The sequence below is a fragment of the Paramisgurnus dabryanus genome, chromosome 23 (genome assembly GCF_030506205.2).
Source record: "Paramisgurnus dabryanus chromosome 23, PD_genome_1.1, whole genome shotgun sequence".
Lineage (NCBI taxonomy): Eukaryota > Metazoa > Chordata > Actinopteri > Cypriniformes > Cobitidae > Paramisgurnus > Paramisgurnus dabryanus.
Genome location: NC_133359.1, coordinates 31,441,888 through 31,451,377, shown reverse-complemented (window position 1 = coordinate 31,451,377; position 9,490 = coordinate 31,441,888). Strand labels below are relative to the sequence as shown.

The 9,490-nt window shown below is 35.2% G+C and overlaps 1 long non-coding RNA gene across 1 annotated transcript; it reads left to right on the top strand.

Moving 5' to 3' along the window:
* The first annotated feature begins 4,805 nt into the window (after nt 1-4,805).
* Nucleotides 4,806-5,626, top strand: LOC141281511 (uncharacterized). The gene is made up of 2 exons (XR_012335880.1): nt 4,806-5,162; nt 5,368-5,626. It is a non-coding gene; the product is annotated as an uncharacterized lncRNA (long non-coding RNA).
* Nucleotides 5,627-9,490: the final 3,864 nt, after the last annotated feature.

Below are 9,490 nucleotides of genomic sequence, written 5' to 3'. Positions count from 1 at the left end.
GAGAAGAAATACCTCAAATCTCTACTACAATACAGTGGATGTTTGTTGGAGTTGTGCACTTTGACTTTGGCTCTATCATTCAAAAGATATTTAAGATAGATTAATACTTTTTTTACACAATCAACACACACCTCTCTGCTACAAATGAACACTTATAGTTTGTTTATGTGACCCACCGTTATTGTACAATTACACCGAAAGTTACTGGAGTGCAAACATTACAACTTACCTCATAGGTGGGGTTCATTGTAACAAAAAGAGGGTTTGAAAATTTGGTTAAAAGACAAATAATTCAGTTCAATTCAGTCTATATAATAAAGGTGGATGTTCATATCTGCCTATAATAGATGAATGTGTGAATGTCTATCCCAGTGGTTCTCAAACTGGGGGCCGGGAGATGGTGCCAGGGGGGGCCCAGTTTTATGACATTTTATAAAATACATTCATTTATCATGAATTCTGTGTAATTAAACCTAAAAAAATAATAAGCCAACTAACCAACAGCACTACTAGGTATTATTTAATATGTTTTGTTTAATTAAAATAATACATTTTAGAACTGTTTTTGTCATAAAAAATTCTGGGGGGCCGCAAAAGAATGCACTGTACACAAGAGGGGCCGCACACTGAAAAAGTTTGAGAACCACTGGTCTATCCATCCTTCATCTAACATCCTTGCATTATGCATCAATGCATATAAATAGATTTTTATAGGGCCGCACAATTAAGACAAAAAAAATCATAATTGTGATTTATTTTCCCTGATATTGTATTATCATTTTAGTATTTACACTGTTTTCATTTCACTATCATTGTCTACCCGACTGTGTTACAACTAACCCCGCTGTGTAAAAATTATTTCAATCCCAGCTATCAGCTATATGCTGACATGTTTCAAAAACCTGTTATGTTTAAGGTAACAAGACAGTGATCAAAATAATGCAAGGTTGGATTTGGTGACTTACACACCCAACTCAAAAATAGAAAAAAACATTAGACAAAGAAATTTACTTCCATGCCTCTAAAACACTCTCTGTTCAATATCTTAACCAAAACACATTACACAAATTCATCTTCGACAGTCAGAAAAAAGACCAAAAGCACAGATTGCTTGGCCCTGTATAAAAAACATGTAACCGTCTTACAATCAACCCCATGTTTATTTGTGCCCCGCTCACCCCTACTTTAATTATTCACTTTATTTCCACCACTGAGTAGTTGTAGAAGCATATTGTACATGTATACAGTATGTGTATTATGTGAATAAAGAGGCTACATAAGGTTATGAAAAGTAGATTTTATTAAATGCTTTATATTGACAGTTAGAAGTCTTTGTCCAGAATGATGGAAGGTGACAGTCTTGTGGATTACAGACCATCATCAGAAATGTCAAAGTCACTGTCGTACTCATCAGGTGAAGCACTGTACAAGAAGTTGATGTTCTCTGCTCCAGACAAAACTTGTAGGTAACAGTCTCTTGCTTGCAAATTTTTCTGATTTTATGTTGCTCTCTGAGAATGGTGCTCAGCAGACCTTTTAGACCCTCTTCACTTAGGCCACATGGTGAATCTTAAAAGAGGAACACAATAACTTTAATTAGAAACTTAATAAACAGACAGTATATTTATTAGAGCAGCCCCTATAAGTCAACAAAATGTTTGCTGGTCAGAAGAGTCATAGTCTGGCAAATTTTGATTGGTGGCTGCACAAAAAGTCTATAGGATGTGGTGACAATCCGACGGACCACACGGCTGGTCCCTATGGTTATTAGAAAGTAGTTATATATTTCAGGAAGAAAAAAGTGCAATGACTTGTTGACCTACAGCCACTTATGGTTTAATAAAATGTGTTTTCATTACTACTTGTTACTTCAATGATTAGAGAGGATATGTCCTATATGTAGTTATGTGAATGTGCACTTTAGCAGATTTAAGTTAATAGGTTATACTCTTACTAAAAACAAAATAAAAATATCCATTGCCATTATGCCATATATTACAAATACATACTTTCCATTGTCTCATTAGAAAACAAGCAGGACAGCTCTCTGATGGCATCAGCACAAGCTTAGAGATTTCCAATGATGGTCCATCTCTGCAACAAGCATCTTCTGCTCCTAAGTCAGCTTGGAGACTTCAGGAGATGTACAGAGTCTGGAATGCAATAATGAAAAAAGTCTTAAGTCATATGTATTAAAAGTCAACCTTCAAATAATCTCTGAACTTGTATAGGGATACAGACTAATATTTGAAGCATTTTGGAAATTGTGTCCTTTTTCATAAAATTTGTCAAATGCATTCATAATATAACAAATTATTATTTCATCACAATCTGCCCATTCCTTTATATCACTGACCTAGCCTTCCAATTAGCTTTCTGTCACTGCCAATTGGGCTTTCATGGACTCTAGGTTTTCTAACTGGCTTTCCAGAGCTTTTTGGTCTACAATGACAAACAATCACAGATAACAAGAAACAAAAAACAAATGTTGTTTAATGCACTTCTTCAAACATTGCTCAGACACATTTCAAAACATCTAAAACAAATTCTACTGATTTCATTACTTTCTGATATCGACGAGTAATTGAGATGGCTAAATTGTTAAACTTTTGCTGATTCCAGCGCATGGCCATGAGAGGCAGATTGTCTGCGCGTCCTGCGAACACAGAAAATGTGTCAGATATCAACATATTTATTATATGATTATATAACTAGTGCAGTTGTCTTACCTGCTTTTCACAATTGTTTTGTAGTCACTGCAATCCTAGAGAGGAAGGTACTGCACTGTCCCACCTCCTCTCCTAGTGTTAATACAGCAACATCCTGCATTTGCCCCACTCCATTTCACCTAGTTAAAGAAAAAAAATATACATAGATGTTCACTTTATTTTCTATCACATAGCAACTTTTCCATACCTCACATTTAAAATTATGGGCTTTGGCATGAAAAACTGAAAGGAATGGGTTCATGTTAAAGGAACACGACAACTTTTTGTGACTTTAGCTTATTCACTGTATCCCCAGAGTTAGATAAATCCATATAAACCTTTTTCATCTCTGTGCGTGCCGTAACTTTGTCTGACGCACCCACCGCTAGCCTAGCTTAGCACAAAGACTGGAAGTAAATGGCTCCAGCTAGCATACTGCTCTCAATTTGTATAGTTTATGTATATATATATGTATGTGTGTATGTGTATGTATATGTGTATGTGTGTGTATGTGTATGTGTGTGTATGTGCGTGCGTGTGCGTGTGCGTGCGTGCGCGTATATATATATATATAAGCACTGCTACTTGGGCAGAATAATTTGCTCGCAGCACCTGAGAATGGTGAGGAGAAGAGAGTTAGCTAATCACTCCGCCCAAGTAGCAGTGCTTTGCCTTCTTAGAATTTTGTTCACAGTATATATACGATTAAAAGATGATTATGTCTCATATGACCTTGTTATTTGTACACGAGGTGACGATACAAATCACAACATGGCGTTATTTTGTCACTTATTGGGAGCAGTATGCTAGCTGGAGCTATTTACTTCCAGTCTTTGTGCTAAGCTAGGCTAGCAGTGGGTGTGTCAGACAGAGTTATGGCATGCACAGAGATGAAAAAGGTATGTATGGACTTATCTAACTCTGGGGGTTATCTAACTCTCTAAAGTCCCAAGAAGTCGGCGTGTTCCTTTAAGAAGGTGCTGGAGCTCTGGACAGCTTTTCACAACTATTGAAGGCCAATATTTACAGGTTACATCCTGTTTTCTGGCAAGCTTTTCGTTGTGGTTGTGTTGTGAATGTAGTCCACAAATCTGGTAACATCTTTATCCTTGGCTATAAAGACACCTTCAAAGATGGCCGGTTCCTCAGATCTAAAAATGGGGCAAAACAATTTATGATAACTTATTGTGTAGGTTTACTTGATGCACAAGATTTAAGTTTCTAGATAACACTTTACAGTAAGGTTGTATTTGTTAACAATTAGTTAATGCATTAGCTAACATGAACTAACAATAAACAATATTTCTACAGCATTAATTAATTTTAGTTCATGTTAATTTCTGCATTTACAAATACATTTATAAAATCAAATGTTGTACATTTTAAGTCATACACCATGAGCTAACATTAATTACTGTAATGACATAAAATAACATTAACAAGAATTAAAACATGTTGGAAAACGATATTGTTAATTGTTTGTTCAAGTTAGTTAATGCGTTTACTAATACATTATTGTAAAGCGTTTAGTGCTGCTTTGCAGAAGAAAAGTGTGTGTACTGTGTATAATAATTATGTATATATAAATACACACACATACATGTATAGTTTTAAGAAAAAAAATAAATAAATTATATATAAATATAAACATATATATGCACATGCAAATGTTTCGGTAACACTTTATTTTACGACCCGCAAAGTACCGCGTAATTAAACCGAATTTACAGCGTACCTATTTGTAACAACAGGGTAGGTAACCTGTAGGTATAAGGGAATAATATTTTAAGTTTGGGGTAATAAGGGGGTAAGAATATGAAGAATTATAAATTATTTATACTCTAAGTATTTTATAACAACAGGGTACCTATTGTAATATTACGTGGTATGTATGACTTAGTCAAGTCTATGGGGAAATTATGTTTTATTTATTTTTTATTGTGAATTTTTCATATTGACTACTGAATGTTGTATACAGTCAATGCTACGAGCCACATCGGCAAATAAATATAACAGCACATCACTTTTATTTTAGTAGCCTATATTACTTGCTTTTAATAACAAAAGTCAAGCTGATTCAATGTGGTTATCTTTTTTTTAAGGTAAGTACAATAAAAATAGCAACTTATTCCCTATTTACCAGGAAACTCCTACATTTGCGGACATATTTGAAGTGGTGCTTTGCAATTTATTTACTGTAAACACAAGTATTTTAGCCAAATATAATTTATGCAATGGCAAACCAGAATGAAACAACAGCAGATATCAGCTCCCGCTAAAGCAAAAGACGACTACATGCGTAGACTACTGCGCAGGCGTAGAGCGCGCGGTCGTCTGCAGGAGGTTTGCTGGAACGCGATCCTGAGGTGAAATTTCTTTAAGAGGTTTTAAAAACGTTCTACACTTTGGAGTACAGCTGCGAGTGATGTTAGCAGGTTCCGCATGCTGGATAAGGTGACTGGTTTTGTTAATACATGACTCACGCATTTCAAACAATGTTTTTCAAGAAAGTTGCTAGCTAACGGTAGCAGGTTAGCTAGCACATAAGTAAGCCTAAAATTTATAAACGTAACTGGCTTAGAAAACTCTGTTTCTGTCAAGGCACAGTGAAGAAACATTTACTGAAGGCTTTCATTTATGTTTTTTATATGTAATGCAGAACAGCATTTGTGAGACGACATCAACTCATCATCCGAGTGGACAAGAACACCAACAGAGGAAGCCAAGCCGCAAAAACAATGAAAAATTGTCATGACTTTTTATTTTAAATAAAAGTTATGTGATAATAAACATTAAGTGTTGGCTTAATTATAGTGTTTTAAAGATGTTTTGAAATAAGTTGTTTTAAAATAAAAATAACAATATTCTGTATGTTTATGGTATTTACCCTATAACATTTATTAACAAGAGGTGAACAAAGCACCACTTTAGTTTACAGCCCGCAAATATGAGAGTTACCTGGTACATACACAGAACAATCGGGGAATAAGCCCCACTTCAATTTACAGCCCGCAAATATAAGAGTTACCTGGTACATACACAGAACAATCGGGGAATAAGCCCCACTTCAATTTACAGCCCGCAAATATAAGAGTTACCTGGTACATACACAGAACAATCGGGGAATAAGCCCCACTTCAATTTACAGCCCGCAAATATAAGAGTTACCTGGTACATACACAGAACAATCGGGGAATAAGCCCCACTTCAATTTACAGCCCGCAAATATAAGAGTTACCTGGTACATACACAGAACAATCGGGGAATAAGCCCCACTTCAATTTACAGCCCGCAAATATAAGAGTTACCTGGTACATACACAGAACAATCGGGGAATAAGCCCCACTTCAATTTACAGCCCGCAAATATAAGAGTTACCTGGTAACTCCTGTATACATATACAGATCAAAGAGGTACAAGTTGCTATTATCTTTATTGTGTGTTATATTTTATTTGCCGACGTGGCTTGTAGACATCAACTGTAGGCTATACAAAACACTTCATCAGGTAAGTAGCAAATATGAAAAAAAAACCTATTACACATAGACCATATTACCCATAGACGTAAGTCATACATATCACGTAATATTACAATAGGTACCCTGTAGTTATGAAATACTTAGAGAATAATTTTCCATATATTCTTACCCCCTTATTACCCCAAACTTAAAATATTATTCCCTTATAACTACAAGTACGTACTGTAGAGGTACTCTGTTGTTACAAATAGGTACGCTGTAAATTCGGTTTAATTACGCGGTACTTTGCGGGTCGTAAAATAAAGTGTTACCAATGTTTCTAAATTATATACTTGTTTGTTTATTATTATTATACACAGTACACCCACATAATATCATGTAAACAAACTTTTATTCTGCAAATGATTAGTCGCGACTAATCGTGAGGCAGCACTAAAAGTGTTACCATTTTCTTTTTAATACAAACACTGTGAAAAAAAGTTTGGAGTACCTAGCAGTATTCTTGAAATGATCTACTGAACTGCAAGCATCTCTGGGGTGCATGCAGGGCAGATGAAAGGCTCTTCCTTGCAAATATTGTCCACCTTGAATCGCACAGCCTCCCACTCAAAAAAACTTTTCTGAAAACTGTCTGCTGAGATCTTGCCAGTCTATTAAAAATAAGGAAATCAACAGCTAATAATGTGCAACAAATACATTAGCACCAAGCAGCTTTCAACCCACAATTCAAATATATTATCAATACTGTAGGATAAATACTCACACGACCAAAGCAGACAGTTCGCTGATCCAGCATTCTTAAAAAATGCTTGACAGGACAGTCCTGGTGCCGCCATCTTCATCTCTTGAAATGAAAACAAGATATCTATGGCATAAATTGTGGTGAATTGAAGGGTTGCAGGCCAGTACCCACTTCTGTTTAAGTCTCCCACTGCACATTCCCTGTAAAATAAACCTTAATTAGATTCATTAGTGTTTGATTTCTTTGTACAATTTATACATTTCTTTCTACTTTTCATACTTAAATGTTGTATCAATGCTAAATTATTGGAAATCAAGTATGTAAAGATTTTTAAGATTCTACTATAACAGAACAAAACAAAGTTCTTCACTCTGGTGAACAACCACAGATTTTGTCAGGCATTTCCACGGGTACAAGCCGCACTGAAAAACATCATACAGTGCAGGACAATTAAGATTGTTTGATTTGACTGAATAATATAAGATTGTAATTGAATAATGGTGGCTGACAAGCAGTATCCACATAAATTCATCATCAAACAGAAATAAGAGACAAAAAGGTATAATTGAAATAGTAAAGCTTATTACTGTAGCTTAACTACTTACTTAGGCAGATGTGTGATACCACATTTTCTTGTGCAACAGCCGTGTTCACCAGATGGGCTCTCTCTGCCCTCCACCTCTCTGAAGAGACTTTGACGTGTTCTCCAGTTTGAGGAAGCCAGAAGAAGATCTCTTGGGGTTCCAGGAGGTGATGCCTCGTCACCTGAGAAATCGTTCAGTGAATGCACTCTGTAAAAAATAGTATGCAGTATACAAAAACAATACTTTTATATTTCCCTTTATGAATATACATTTACAGCATTTATTGTACTTCATGGAATGGCTTTGAGTGTAAAAGGTCCGGTATTCTATCAAATTTAAGAAAAGTATTTACATTATAACCTACTGTTATATACTGTAATTTAAACACATTGATGTACACACCAACAGTCTCTGGAGCAAAGGCCACCTCACAATGAGTGTCAGGAGCATTGGGAGGATCAGTGTTCCGAATGTGATCAGCTTTAGAGGATAAAAACAACACAAAGCAACATTTATATATAATATACATATATACAAAATTCCAACTTGTCCCAAGGCTAGTGGCACAGTCTGGTTACCAGTTTGAAATGGTGCAAGCTCTCTGTTTAAAGGTCCCATTTTTCCTGTTTTGAAAGGGGAATCCTGTTAAAGGAAACATATCGCTTGGCATTGAACTTTAAGCTTTATAATTCTGAAGGTATTGTTTATGCACTAACAGCAACCTTACACAAAAAACATTATAGCTAAAGAGAAAAACTACAACACTTTAATTTCCCAAACCCTAATGTTAACAGTCCAGTTACTGGATGGTTATCTATGTCATGCAGATGATGACAGCAAATAAGAATGCTTTAATAAAACAGATTATAAAGAAACAAACTGATTGGCCATTGACATTATCCTTAGAAGTAGAATCCATTAATTTTATACACCTGTAAGTCCTAAACAGTGTAGATACTAAAATATATATTTTAAAATATAAACAATACTGACCTTTCTTTGGTTGATTCCTGCTTGACCTTGGCCTTGCATAGACAATATTTACATCAGTGTCTCTTTGTCTCCAATGCACCCTCGGCTCAGGTGTCTTCTCTGGTGGTGCTGCTGCCTCCTCTTCTTACAGATCACCAAGTGTGTGTGTGTGTGTGTGTGTGTGTGTGTGTGTTTGTGATGGGGGCATAAAGAGTTGAAGGACCTAAACAGAAAAGAAATAAATAACACACCTATATATAAACACACACATATATGTATGCACACACACACAAATTTAAGCTCAAATCTATGTGATATTGATTTTGTACAGTTAAATGTTTATAATTTATACTGATCGTGTTGGCTGAAATTGGCTTTAATTACTTTATATTAAAACATGATGAGCCACAATAATGGTGCTGTTATGAATTAAGTTGTATTGTTTATTATAGATCATTCTGGGAGTTTATTGTATAATTTTGTGTGGATTTTAAGTAATTACTGGGCTGGAAAACAAACCAATCTGGCAACACTGTTCTTCATCTGATCATGTTGGCTAAAAGAGGCTTAATTGTTGCGAGCTAGTGTAATATAGGTAACATATCGCTACTGAAAATCTTGCATTTCCCTGTATCTTGCATTATCAACTTATTTGCGACAAAAAATAGTTTAATTAGCTACTTTTGCTATTAGCCTATGCATATGTGGTGCAACAAAGTTATTTGTTTAATGACTTATATTATTTACCATCCTAAGATTGCTACCTTATACATTAGAATGTTCCAAACACAACTTATTGTCACGATTAAACATTTCTTTGCTGTGTAAATGTAAGAATCATCTCCATCAACTTACCGAGTGGAAATCGCAATGGACCTTGGCATCGTCGCATTCGATGACGTCAGAGTTGTTAAATTACAGGATTTAAAATAAACAAATTAATAATTAAACAACCCATTAATTAATCGAACACAATCGTAGTATAGTAAAATGTATATTTATATG